Source organism: Canis lupus, chromosome 23, assembly GCF_048164855.1.
Source record: "Canis lupus baileyi chromosome 23, mCanLup2.hap1, whole genome shotgun sequence".
Taxonomy (NCBI): Eukaryota; Metazoa; Chordata; class Mammalia; order Carnivora; family Canidae; genus Canis; species Canis lupus.
This window is the reverse complement of record NC_132860.1, coordinates 33,480,429-33,495,758: the sequence shown is the minus strand read 5'-3', so window position 1 is coordinate 33,495,758 and position 15,330 is coordinate 33,480,429. Positions and strand designations below refer to the sequence as shown.

At 35.6% G+C, this 15,330-nt stretch overlaps 1 protein-coding gene across 2 annotated transcripts in view; it reads left to right on the top strand.

The window, feature by feature from the left end:
- The window catches only part of TENM4 (teneurin transmembrane protein 4), a 2,813,748-nt gene that overhangs the window by 817,860 nt on the left and 1,980,558 nt on the right, over positions 1 to 15,330 (top strand). The window lies entirely within an intron of this gene.

Sequence of the window (15,330 nt, the reverse complement as noted above, 5' to 3'; positions counted from 1 at the left end):
AGGAAGTGGGCAAATTTGCAAATATCAAATCCATGAATAATGAAGATTGATTTTACTTGCATTTATATACATGGATACATTTAGAATTTGAAAATTAACCTTGGAGACTAATTATAGAGAATTTTAGATTATGGAGTTTATGGGGCAAAGAAGGGGACAAAGTATGTGGCAGAACAGTAGCACATATGTTTTCAATGCAGTATTCAATGAAAAAAAGCAAGTTGAAATAAAGCACATGCAGAACTTTTGAGTGGCATGCATGAGTCTGTTGATAAGGATGGAGCTGGGGTGTCCATAGCATGGTGTGATGGAAAGAGAATCTAAAACTGCTCTGTTGAGGTGTTCTGACCTACTCTGGCATATTATTAATCACTGAAGAGATAATATTATATAATACTGTGGCTTACACACCAGAATTGCACTTTCATTTCTGACAAACTAATATGTCATGACTACATGGAGTTCACTATCTTGACTTCCAAGTTTTTTATTCTTCAGATCAGAGTGAACATGTAATTTTCAGTGAGACCAAAAAAATTTGCATGATAATGCAAGAACTGCTTAGTAAGTCAACAAATAGTAGAGGAGAAAAACAGTCAAGATAATAAAGATTTTTTTTTTCATGAAAATATTATAGCTTCACATATATAACTGAGGATTAAAATGAAATAAACCTTAAATAAAACAGACTACCTTCTGACAGCTAACTTCTGGAAACTTCAGTGGCGAAGCCAAACCCAAAGTGACGGTGGCCTTCAGACATAAGGTACATGGATATAATTCATGAACTTCCTTTATGTTTCGTAAAGTTATCTAGGAGAAAGAGCAGTGGTCATGCAAACTGCTCCAGATCTTAAACAAAACTAACTTTTGAACAGAGTAAAATTTTGAGTCCGAAAATAGAAAACATGAAGGAGGTGACTATTAGATTGATTAATTCCAAAGGATTTTGCACTGATGTTTCTGTTTCATGGGGTGACAACTTGAAAATGTTGAAGATGTCTTCCTGGAGCTTTACAAAGGCTCTATACTTCACTAATCTAATTCTTTGGTAGAGCCATTAATTTTGCCTAGAAGAATAAGGGGTGTTTTAGTTCATAAAAAACTCCATAGTCACAAAGCAGCAACTTGATGTGATTAAAACAAGCTCTTTCCATGATAGGTTCAGCTGAGGAATTTGGATAAATGCTAATTCTGTGATTTTCATATTTCAGTGATTTGGGTCTCTTATCAGTTCCCATTATGCTAACTTTTTCATGAAAATGAGAAGAAAATGAGGGATTGCAGTTCAAGTTTCCTCTTAATGTGATGGCTGCCTTCTGTGAGAGTCATCAGTAAGTCAGCACACTCAAATTTTGAAAACTGACTAGAATCCATAATTATTGATGTCTGAAGCCCATACTCTTTTAATGACCTGTGAATGCTCCTTCGCTTTCACTCAATCAACAGGATTCCCTGTGCTTCTGTTCTTCATTCTTGAAACACTCCCAAAAGAGAGGTAGTGATTTGTCCAGGTCACTTATGGTCAGCAGGAAAAACTTGTTTCTAGAATATTCCGAATACTTAAGAAAAGTAGAACTATCTCTATATGATGGTATTAGGAGGTGGAGCCTTTGAGAAATAATTAGGTTTAGATGAGGTTATGAGATTAGAGCCCCCATAATGGGATTAATTTCCTTATAAGGAAAAGGAAGAGACATCAGAGCCCTTCTGCCAAAAGTAGACATGGCAAGAAGGTGGCCATCTGAAAGCCAGGAAGAGAGCCCTCATCATGAACCAAATCTGTCAGCACTTTGATTTTGAGCTTTTTAAGGTCCCTTAGAATAGTGAGAAATAAATGTGTATTGTTTATGCCACCTAATGACCTAATGGTCATTTGTTATAGCAGCCAGAGCTATGACAAACAGCAATAAAAATAACACAACAGTAATTATAATGTATCCCATATACCATTTAGGAGAATTCTTTCTCTGTTGACCCCACCACCCAAGTTATTGAATTAAGCCTCTTCTCATTTCACAGATCATGGGAAACCAAGTATTTTCTCCCAAAGTTTGTTCAACTTCTCTGTTGTTTCATCTTCTTGGCCACTCTGCGTCCTGGACTCCTATTTCCACACTCCATCTCTGTGATGCTATTCCTTGTCCTTATGCAATTTAGCATTCCTTTGTATATAAAACAGAAACACAAATCCACTTGAGTAAAATATTTGTGGGCACGATTGACTTTACTGAAGTTTTTTGTTGTTGTTTTGTTTGTTTTGTTTTGTTTTTGAGGGAGGGGAATGCTGAAATAGGAATAATGGTAAAGCAATGCAAACAATATTAAAATCCCTATTAAACATATTATTTCTAAAATTTTGTGTATGAACACCAAAAATTTTTACTGTTTACATCAGTTTTCTATGTCTGTTACAACAAAATACCACAAACTTAGTGGCTTAAAACAATGGATATGTATTATGTCATGGTTTATTTTTTACTTTTTATTTTTTTAAAGATTTTATTTATTTATTCATGAGAGACACAGAGTGAGAGAGGCAGAGACATAGGCAGAGAGAGAAGCAGGCTCCCTGCGGGGAGCCCCATGTGGGAATTGATCCCAGGACCCTGGGATCATGACCTGAGTCAAAGGCAGACACTCAACGACTGAGTCACCCAGGCATCCCTATGTCATGGTTTAAAAGCTAGAAATCCGGGGATCCCTGGGTTGCTCAGTGGTTTAGTGCCTGCCTTCTGCCCAGGGTGTGATCCTGGAGACCCGGGATCGAGTCCCACATCGGGCTTCCTGCATGGAGCCTGCTTCTCCTTCTACCTGTGGCTCTCTCTCTTTCTGTGTCTCTCATGAATGAATAAATAAAATCTAAAAAAATAATAAAATAAAAGCTAGAAATCCTAAATTAGTATCACTGAGCCAAAATCAAGGTATCAACAGGGCCACATTGCCTCAGTAAATCCTCAAGGTAAATCTATTCCTTGCTTCTCTCAGCCTCTGGTGGCTCCTGATGATATTCCTTTGCTTATGGCCACATCACTCCAACTCTACTTCTATTATTATATTATATATTCATCTCTGTGTGTCTAATTTCCTTCTGCCTCATTCTTACAAGGACATTTGTGATGACATTAGGGCCCAGGCAGATAATTTAGGATTTATCTCCATGCCAATATCCTTAATTTAATCACCTCTGCAAAGACTCTTTTCCCACCCTTTCCCTATTGGGTACCATTTACAGGTTCCAGACATTTGAATCAGGCATCTTTGAGTGGTCATTATTTATCCTACAGTGTCACATCTAATTCCAACCTATCCCCATTTTGTTACTTCTTCTCTCTGTTCCCCCTGTTCTGTTTTAGCAAACTCTTTCTTCCAAGGAGAGCTAAACCCTTCTCCATGTATTTCACAAAACAAGTTTACTCTCCTCAGTCCTTAGAGTTAAATACTCATCTGTTGTGTACTTATCAAGTTACTCTAGACAAAAACAAAACAAATAAAAAATACAGGAATAATAAACAAAAACCTAGGGGTACCTGGGTGGCTCAGTTGGCTAAACATCTGCCTTTGGCTCATGTCATGATCACAGGACCCTGGGATAAACCCTTACATTAGACTCCCTGCTCAGCAGAGATCCTGCTTCTCCCTTTCCATCTGCCCCTCTTCTCTTTCCATGCACATGTGCACTCTCTCTCTATCTCAAATAAATAAATCTTTTTTAAAAATTAAAAGAAAAATAAACAAAAAACCTATCTTTTAAATATATTTTTTATTGAAGTTTGATTTGCCAGCATATAGTATGACACCCAGTGCTCATCCCATCAAGTGCCATCCTCAGTGCCCGACACTCAGTCACCCCATCCCCCCACCCACCTCCCCTTCCACTACCCCTTGTTCGTTTCCCAGAGTTAGGAGTCTCTCATGTTTTGTCACTCTCTCTAATTTTTCCCACTCATTTTCCCTCCTTTCTCCTATCATACCTTTCACTATTTCTTATATTCTCTGGTATGAGTGAAACCATATGATGATTGTCCTTCCTGATTGACTTACTTCACTCAGCATAATACCCTCCAGTTCCATCCACGTCGAAGGAAAAACATATTTAATGGAAACCATGACTACTACAAAGTGAGAATTTATTTTCATATTATTACAAAAGAGTTATTTCATTTTACTTATATAATCTCTCAAAATGTCATGACAGTTGTAAAATAACTGGAATATCTTAATATTCTCATGACAATTCTTTTTTTAAAAAATTATTTATTTGAAAGAGAGTGAGCAGGAGAAGGGGCGGGGGGGGTGGGGGGAAAGGGAGAGAAAATCTCAAGCACACTTTGTGCTAAGCATAGAGCCCAAATGAGGGCTACCATCCTGAGATCACAACCTGAGGTGACGCTAAGATGCATAAACAGCTGTGCCACCCAGGCACGCCAATATTCTCATGGCAATTCTTAATGGAATATGCTTAGTGTCTGTATTTTAAAGATGAGGTTAATTGGCCTCAAAACACAGGGTGACTATGCAATTTATATAGCTAGGAAGGGGAAGAGCTAGAAGTCTAAAGTAGTACTCTCTGTCTCCAAGGCCTCATTCTTAATCACTAAGCTTTACTGCCCCTTGAAGTTCACTTTGATAGTCTATAAACAGAGATAAAAGTATTGTTAATCAAGTATTAGGAATCCCTGGGTGGCGCAGCGGTTTGGCGCCTGCCTTTGGCCCAGGGCGCGATCCTGGAGACCCGGGATCGAATCCCACGTCGGGCTCCCGGTGCATGGAGCCTGCTTCTCCCTTCTCCCTCTGCCTGTGTCTCTGCCTCTCTCTCTCTCTCTCTCTCTCTGTGACTATCATAAATAAATAAATAAATAAATAAATAAATAAATAAATAAATAAAAATTAAAAAATAAAAAAAATAAAAAATAAATAAAAATCAAGTATTACATGCAGTGTTAAATAAGGTAGTTCAGGTAAAAATAATACATGAGTTATAAAACTCTACGCAAAAGTGGCCACCATAATCTCCATAATCACCATCAATTCCACCATCACTACAGCCACCACCACTATCAATAACACTATCATCACCATCAGTACTAACATCACAATCATCACTACCGTCACCATCATCTTCACTACTAGTGCTACCACTTTTACTACAAGCTCCACTATCATGAACACAACTGCCACCATCCCTATCATACCTCCATCAACACCAAAACTATCATCTGTATCACCACTGTTATCACTATCATGACCACTACTAGTACCCACTGCTAGTACCATGACTGTTAATACCACAGATGCATCCTTCTTGACTATAAAACATGCTGTGAGGTTTTGCTGGCTTTATTGGACAGGCAAAGTCTATATCCACACCAAATCCATTAAAAAAAATCCTGCTGGCACTCCATTATTGTCACATCAGTTAGGCTACAGATTACTTGAAATACATTTATCTCTGGGAATAAGAGAGATCAGTGGTAAAGTTGACGTGTCTACATACCTAAGGAGGTTTGAAGCTGTGAGTAAGAAAGCTCTCCTTTTATTATAGCATTGCACAGGGCTAAAAAGTGAGTTGAATGTGGCTTAGGATGCTGCAAATAAAATTGTTAGTCTTTCTTCAGAGAGAAAAAAGGATAAAAAGCAAACAGCATAAATAATAACATTTGCTAATCACTTATGAACTCTGTCTTTATAACAACACTATATGATTGGTATTATTTACATTTTACTAATAAATGGACTGAAAGTAAGAGAACTAAAGTTACAATACATGGCAGGGTGGGATTCTCTGGTTTCAGGACCATACTTTTATGTAACTTATTTCCTCATAGGCAGGAGGAAAGAGGACATTTAATATAAAGACTTAATAGGTATAAAAGCAAAGTCAGGTCTTTTCATGTGCAGCTCTATATTATCAAAATAAATTTGTAAAATAGGTATTATTATCTCTATTTTTTAGTTCAGAAAAAGGATATTTAAAGAAATTGTTACTTGTTCAAAGCAAATCAGCTGATAAGAGCCAGAATGAGGATTCAAATTTATAATACAGTATTCTAAACACTACGCCACCACATACCCTTCTTCCCCTACCCCAAACTTTTGAGATGTTAGTGCTTAGTGCATACATATTTAATGGGAATTGAGTCAGATTGTTTTATAACGTAATTTAAAATATTATTTGCTCAATAGCCACCTAAAGTTTCATTTTCATGTTATAGGCAGTTTTGTTTGAGCTTGTTGTTGTTTCTTTGCTTTTATTTTATTAATTACTTGAACTAATGTCAGTTTATGTTGTATAAGCGGCTGCAGGTTGATCACTCAATAACACACTCTATAGATAGTCTGCATTTAATCCAGCATATTTGAAATTTAGGACTTTGTTATTGTGCACATTAAAATAAATTAACTAGTTGGCCTTTTGAGTCAATATTACTAATTGTCATAATTATTTAGGTCTTTCTAACCCTTTTTAAAAATCCTGTATTGATTCTAAATACTATTCTTTATGTGATTATTATCTAATGTCTTGGTAAATGCATGTATGGACATTTATCTTGAATATCTATTTACTTAGAGTAAATTTACACTAAGTAAAAGGGAAGATAAGTCACTTAAAAAAAGTGCTACTACTAATGTATATACGAGATGAAGTCTAAGCAAGAATTTACTTTGCCTTGTATCCTCAGTGTTTGTTCATTGTGTTCCTTTTCTTCTACTTTCACTGCCACTGACTTTTAGAGACCCTTACTTTTATTCAGGTAAAGTCCACATTATTACTTAATATTGTCCTTAGATGTGTTTGGACTCAGAATGATAGCTTGATCAAGATGTATGTTCTAGTGAACCTTCAGGTATGAACCTTCTGTGTGTAAAAGAAGGGAATGATGATAGAGCTGGAATAGATACTTGTGTTCCTTCTTCCTGTACTGCTGATGGTTATTTAAATGCCAGCTGTCCTGACATAGGCATCATCTTCTTTGTTCAAGATACAGAGAATTCTATCACAGATGATGTGGATGATGATCTAATGAACAGATTATCTAAAAACACTAAAATTAGTGATTCCATAAATATAGAGATCAAATGACGTCTAACTAATTTTGTACATGGAGAGGGTGGTACATATGAGAGGATATATGAATCTATTAAACCTAATTTTCAGATCCTTTCCGATCCGTATACAGCCATTAACCAGGTAGAAAAGAGCAAAAAAAGAAGGAAAATTAATTCTAAAACAATTTTATGTATATGCTAGTTTTTAATTTTCACATTGCCCCTATTAAATAAACAATAAACTACAAACGATAAACCAAAGCTGAGAGAAACTAAATAATTTCTCCAAAATCATCACTTAGTAATTAGTCAAGCAATTGTTTAATGCTATATTGGGTTGTTAAAAACAAGACAATAGATCTAAAATGGAGTTGCTTATGCTAAGCCCCATGTTACAAAACCAAGACATAATTACTGTTTCAGCTCTCCCAGAAATGGCACCTTAAACCAGATAATCAAGGATCACCTGATTAGCATTAGTTAGGTAATCTGTCTGGTGACCTCTCCAGTTCCCTAAAGGAAAGCAACCTTACATAATCAGATAGCTTTTTGCCTATTGTAATTTCCATATTCCTGCTCTTTTCTCCCTACAAAAGGCTTTTATTTTGTATAGCAACTTAGAGCCCCTTTCGGTGTGATAGATGAATGCTGCCTGTTTCATCAATCATTGAAAGAAGCCAATAAGATCCTTAAAATGTACTCAGTTGAATTTTGCTTTTTAACAGATTGATTCTCAAGCCCAATTTTTTTGCTGTACCAGTGCTCATTCTTTTTTTTTTTTTTTTTGGATTTCATAGATGAGTAAAGAGATTTTTTTAAAGAGATTTATCATACATTGCATTTTAAAGAGTAATGATATTTTTTAAAAAATATATATTAGAAATCCCATTTAATAAAAAGATGGAGTTTTAATAAAAAAAATTAGCATAGACATACATATAGAACAAAAGTAGTCATTTCCAACAAAGTGTAGTTGGAAATCTCTCTCTCTCTCTCTCACACACACACACACACAGACACAGAGACACACACACACACACACACCGCATCATTCTAAAATTTATTTTCTTCATATTTCTGAAAATTTTCTTGTGGATCAGTATTTGGAAACCACTACAGTAGGCTAATAATTGACTTGGGACAATTAGCCAAGTGCTGTTCCATTTAATAGCCACCCTTTCTTTTGGATTAGCCACTAATCAGAGGGTGCTGTTGTACTAGTCCAAATGACTGACTCCCTGGGGCCCTGTACTCTTATGCCCTGTGTTTGTTTACATATAGGTCAATTCTGTCTTTAAAAGTGTTCATTTTTCTTGGGGGTGGAGGGAATCATGGAAGAGGGAGTGAGCAGCCCTCCTTTTACCTACCTCTTTAAGAATGATGGTCAGAGTGAGAGTAGAACTCCTGCAATTAGAATTAGAAATGCCAGCTTTCCCCTCTGGTTTATTGGGAGAAGGAAATAAAATTTGCCAAGTGCCCCACAGAGTCTCCCAATGTGAAGTCCTATTTCAAATACTTACTGCCTGCTGCTATCTGAATTTCCATTTAAAAATAATTATCAAAACCATATGGGTTAAAAGGGTTGGGGGGAGTCTCAAAATGGAAATATGTAAATTGCAGCAACTTTGGCCTTTTGCATTTGGCTAAGTCTCCCCCAAGCCCAGAACTTCCCTCTGTGCCTTTTGCAGCGTGGGTTTCCATGCTGCTACCCCCACCTAGGCATAGGCCACCCCTTTCTCTCCTTGTAATCCTGCACTACAGCTCTTAGTGGTAAACTTTGCTCTCTAGGTCCTAGTGGCTCTCTTCTCAGAATCATTTTAAGCTCTTCTCCTCCATGAGAAGTTGTTCCTACCTTCTGGGCCTACCACCAGGTAAAACCACAACTGACTCCTGTGTAACCCCAATGTGTCCTGTGTTAGCCTCAGTCAAAATCACAAACAAACAACCAAAAATCTTCTCACAAATCCATCTGGCTATTTGTTGTGACTGTGACCTACTTGATGGCAAGGAATAATTACTCATCTCTATAACCCTAGCAACTATGTGTTACTTCACATATTCAGTACATGGTTATTGAATGAGTAGAAGCTAACAGAAATTTGATTTAAGCTGTACAATAATTATATAATATATACAACATAACATATACTATATAATATTTAGTATATAATTATACAATAATAAACTGACTTTCTGGAATATATTTTAAAGGATTTATTATGAATCCTCAAACCTACTATTAGAAATCATACATACAAGGTTTTTCACAAGCCATTTAAATATATGTAAGATATTAAGACTATTTCTGTCAAAAAACAAAATTTAACTTAGTAAATTTTAAAGATCTATGGGCTTTATTCAATGGTTCATGAATCAGAGAGCATTCCATCTAGTAAGTAGAAAGGAACACCCAACAGTTGTATAAAATGAAACACTTTCATGCAGAAGGGGTGGGACAAGGGAATTATACTAACAAAGAGCTAAGGTGGCAAGGTCACCATTTTTTAGAGGATAACAGGGGTCTATCATGTGTTGACCAGTTAATTTTAATCGACTTAAGACTCCATTCCTGGGAGAGGCTGAAACTGTAATTAGGTTAAGTAATGATTCTGGGGCTTGGCATATGCGATTCCATATTGGGCCTTGCCTTATTTTTAACATTTCTAACTAGACTTATTTATTCCATGACATAATATTTTTGGGTTAGGGTTACATGACTTAAAAACAAAAACTGGAAAGACAGTAATAATGAGTGTTAACCAGACGCTTGTTCCATAATGATACTAATATCTTAATGTTTAGACATTGTGAAGGAATAGCTTTGGTGAGACAAGGACTACTTTTAGAGACTTCAAAGTAACACTATCAAATTTATGTATATTGTAATGATACTATGAATTTTAATATAAATTTCTGACTTTTTCATATAAAATCTTACCACAATTTATCACTTGGTGGGTGATTGTTTTTATTTAATGTCCTAAACATAGATTATGTCTAAATCTGAATTAATATAAGTCCACATTTATCAATATGTGGCAACTAATCACCTGAAATGTGGCTAGTCTGATACAATGTTAGGATGAGATGTATATCAAGTTTTGAAAATTTAGTAAAAAAAAAAAAATGTAAACCATCTTATTAACATTTGTCTTATTATCATATGGTTTCACTTATAAGTGGAATATAAGAAATAGTGAAAGAGACCATAAAGGAAAAAAGGGAAACTGAGTGGGGAAAAATTAGAGAGGAAGACAAACTGAGAGACTCTGGGAAAAAAACAAAGGGTTGCAGAAGGGGAGGTGGGTAGAAGCATTAAGGAGGGCATGTGATGTGATGAGCACTAGGTATTATACTATATGTTGGCAAATTGAATTTAAATAAAATATTTTAAAAACTTGATTATATATTAAATGATAATATTTAGACTATATTGGGTTATATAAAAATTAATTTCAATGGTTTACTTTTAATTATTTTTTAACATGGCTACTAGGATATTTAAAATTACATACACACCTCACATTTGTGAATTAGGTTGCATTTCTTTTGGACAGTGCTATTCTAGATAGGCTATGTAAATGGGCCACCTTCTGTGACTATTGGTGTGTTGTCCTTGAATCTTGGGTGCAAGCACATAGAGTGACAACATTCAATATCATTAACACATGCCTATGTTTATTTAGAATCTATTATGCAGCAGAGCCTGTGAAAAGCACTGGAAATGCAAGTTTGAAATAAGCAGTCACGATTCCTGCTGTCACAATATATAACATAGTGAGGAAGACAGATATTAAACAAAGACTTATTTGAATACCTAATATGACCAATGTGGTGCTTGGCACAGTAAGAGATATGAAGAAGTACATAAGTCAAAGTATCCAGCTTCAAAGAATTTTCAAAGTAGTAAAAACATCTCCTAATAAAAAAATGATAATATTCATTCCGTAGTGTATTTTTTTCTCTGTTGATATTTTTCTCCTTGGATATTTAAAACAGTCTGTATTTAACCACAGCTCTTTTAGAAGTGATAAATTCTAAGTATCTAGACCTTTGCCTTCCTCACTGTGTACCTTGGTGATTGAGCTGGTTGTATTGAAAAGATTGCTAGAATGGGCATGCAGAATCCTGAATGTTAGATGTGTCTTAGTCTTGAGTTAGCTATGCTATCTTAAAAAAAAAGAAAAAAGAAAGAAAATAAAAGTAATTTCCTTCTTTCAGCTTCATAACCTATTTCTGGTGAAAAGGGGTTGTTGGTCTAGGTGATTTCTATGTTATTTAGAATGTTTGTTGCCCTAACTGGAAGCCTCAAATTTGGTTAGTTGTTGGAGGTTTAATTATGGGTCCAATGAATTAAAATGTCCAAAATCCCTCCAATCTCCAAAAATATGCAAGGTTTGGTCCAGCAGCTTAACCAGGGACCAAACTTCCCTCCCTCTCTCCATCTGCCTGCTTCACTTTGAGACTCATTGGTCCTCAAATGGCTGCCAGCACCTTTCTGTTTATACAACCAGCATAAGAGTGTGGTGTTGACCTCAGCATTCTCAGTTCAAGTTCTGAGATTCTTCTTAGATTCTCTGGTTGAGGAACTTAGATGATAATGCCCATCCATAAACCTAGCTCTGCAGATAAAACAGTCCCCTGATGGGCTTAGTTTAGTTCTCATGTTCCATCTATGGAGCCAGGAATGAATTCAGTTTCTCTGAAATCATGTCGACCGCTAAACAGAAATTGCAGCCATTGTCAAGGTGAGAGGGAGGAGTGAAGGCAACCCACAATGCTCCATAAGGCACCTGCAAGATCTTGATGAAATTATGTTCATTCTGTGCTACTGCATTATCTCATCTACAAGATGATGAGAATACTGTCATACTTAGTCCATGCACGGGATTACCATGAGGGCAAAACAAAAGAGCCAGTGTGAAGGTTCCTAGCACAAAGCCTAACTTTCAGCAGACATTTACATAAAACTTTCAGACACTCATTCATTCTATTTGTCTATGAGGCTCTAAACCCCTCATTTCCCCATTCCTCACTGTATTTGTCCATAAAATATCAATATGAAAGCTTCCCTTTTGGCTTATTCCAAAAATTCTAATGAGAATTCATGGGTAACAAATGTAAATTCTGTGAAACTTTTTTATGTATCAACATAATTTCATTAATTCTTTTGGAAGCTTAACTGCATTGGTCTGGGTGTTTGTTTTAGTGTGACTTAATGTCTAACGATACATCAGTTTCCCTACATTGACTAATTGCCATTTCCAGCAACACATCCTGAGAAAAATGTTTTCACAATATTCTGCAAACATGCACTGATTTCTCCCTCTGAACTTCCTTGTAAACAACTTATCAAGCCTTCCAAATTCAGACTGTCATTAATAGAGTAGAAACAGTGTAGTAATTTTTTTGAACTGCTGATGTAGGGTAAACATCAAACATAAACACACACTCCTTTCTCTATATCTGTAAATGCACTGTAGATACACAAACATGTGATCCAAATCATATTGTTACAAAAATAACCTGAAAGTGCACGTTCATTTTCCTTGAATTCTGTAAATCAGCTTCAACTACGCATATTACTACCCATGGTGATTCTATTTCAAAATGTCTTTGAATTCATCTGCACTGAGATGACCTGACACCTCTTTAACTCAATATGTGCAAAAGGAAACTCAATTTTATCTCTCCCTTACCTGATATTTTTCATGTTGCTTATTTCTATTAATGAGACCTCCATCCTCTCAAGTCTTAAGGCCTCAGAACTATCATTAACACCTTTCTTTTTCTTATAATAATATCCTATCCTATTACTTTAACCATTATATGTATATATATATATATATATATATATAACCACTATTATAGGATAATATCCTATCTTATTACTTTAACCACTATATATATATATATATATATATATATATATATATATATATATATATATATATTATAACAAACCTATTTCCGTCTTGTCATCACAATTGCTACTTCCCTGGCATTTGTCAAATGAATCAGTGGATCCAGTTTCATGAAATGCCTGTATCTATGGCTGTTTGCTAATAGATCTTCCTGAATGAATCCTGAAAACTCTGCTTAATTCATCTTTTATTTTTAGATTTTATTTATTCATGAGAGACACAGAGAGAGAGAGAGAGAGAGAGGCAGACACAGAGGCAGAGGGAGAAGCAGGTTCCATGTAGGAAGCCTGATCCCCAGACCGTGGAATAACGCTCTGAGCTGAAGGCAGATGCCCAACTGCTGAGCCACCCAGGCATCCTGATTCATCTTTATATTCTTAGCATTTAGCACAGTTTCTAACATGTAGTATATGCTCATTAAATATTAGTTGAAGTGACATTTGATTTATCCCAGTGCCCTCAGTTTCTTTGCATTCCAAATCAAACTGCATCTTGCTATCTGACTAATTTCCTCAAGCTACAGTTCTGTTCATATTACTCTTTTAATAAACACAATAAAAGGTAGCATTTGTTTGTAGCATTTGTTTAAAGCCTACTGTTTCAAGGTTATTCTTCTCAATAACCCTCTAGCAAGCTATCATTTCCATTTTCACTGAAAAAGTTGAGGTACAGTGAGGGGAGGACACAGATTGAGCTCACATAATTTTCAAGGTGTAGGTATGTGTATAAATTCACATCTGTGTGACTCCAGAGATTGTGGTTTCCACCAGGCTATTTTGCCTTACTCTGCTCAAAAATTTCTGTAATGCCTCTCTAAAATGGTCTGCCCTTTTAGGACAAGAACAGATTGTTAAAGATCTAGGTTATGAGTGTCTACTGAGGCCTTGTTATTCAGAGTGAGGTGGGTAGAACAGCAGCCTGCCATTGCTCAGAGCTTGTTAGCGATCCTGAATTTCAGGCTTTAGCCCAGAACTACTGAACCAGAATCTCCATTTTAACAAGATCCCTCAAGTGATTTGTAAACACATGGAAGGTTCAGACTCTTATTTCAGGAAAACCCTGATCACTAGGTACTAGCATTGATTTACCAAAGGCAAACCTAGTCATGCTAACCTCACCTCAGCTCCTTCTTTCATAGGGTTATCGAAGACATTGCTTAAGGAGATAGGGTGATTTTAGCCAGGTGTTATATACCTATATAGAAACACTGTAATAATTCAGGACATTTTTAATCATAATAGTCATTATAAGTTGTAATCACATATTTTGACATTGATTATTTGCTTATGAAACTGATGAGGCTAAAAGTTCTAATAGGCAGGGTGCCTTTATGTTCTCTGCACCATTGTTTCCCCAGCACCAAGCCCAGGACATGGTTGGGGTGCAATCTACTTGTGCTGAATAAATGAATATGGTATTGAATAATGACCTTGGGGACAAAACTTGGTCAAAATATGTGGGGTTACTGATAAGAATATTTTAGGTAAGGGATGAGGATTCAGATTGGAGGGAAATTTCTAGTGTTGTGTTACATGTCTCACTTCTGTTCCACACTTATTCTATCATTTCATCTAAGACATTCCAATTATATTTCCTAAGTTTGTACTTATGATCACCCTGGGGAAAGGTTGAATATGTTAGAGGACAAATTAATGTCCAGTAAGATATTTAAAGACTGAAATGATGGTATGACTTATAACATGAAATTTAATGTAACTAAATATAATAGCATGCATTTTGGTGCCAAAGATCAATGAAAAAATGGAGGAATTGTGGCTTTAGAAACATAAGTGAAAACACAGTTTTATATGGTACAATATCATTCAAAATAGTGGCATTACTCCTTATAAAAAATATCCTTTATATTATTATAAAGGATGAAATAAGAGAAGTGGAGCATCCAAAGTGAAGAAGATTGTAGTTGCCTATTTCAAGGCTCAATGAACTTTTCTGAAAAGAGCTAAATAGTCAAATTCTCATCTTTGTAGTCCATAAGTTCTTCTTTATCACAACTACTAAATTCCTCTGTTGTCATGGGAAAGCTACCATAGGTAATAGGTAAACAAATGAATAATTGGGTTCCGATAAAATTTTTTATATACCCTGAATTTTAATTTCATGTAATTGTCTGAAATACTCCTTTTAAAATTTTTTTTCAACTGTTTAAAAATGTAAAAACCATTCTAAGCTCATGAGCCATACAAAACCAGGCTAAATCTGGTCTATAGACCAAAAATTGGCAAACACTGCTCTACTCTATTATAGTCTGTGTCCACTTAGAATGTAGTTATTAGACACCTCCCATTTGGACAGAGAAGGATAAATTGTTAGGTCTTCAAATGAGAATGAATCATTC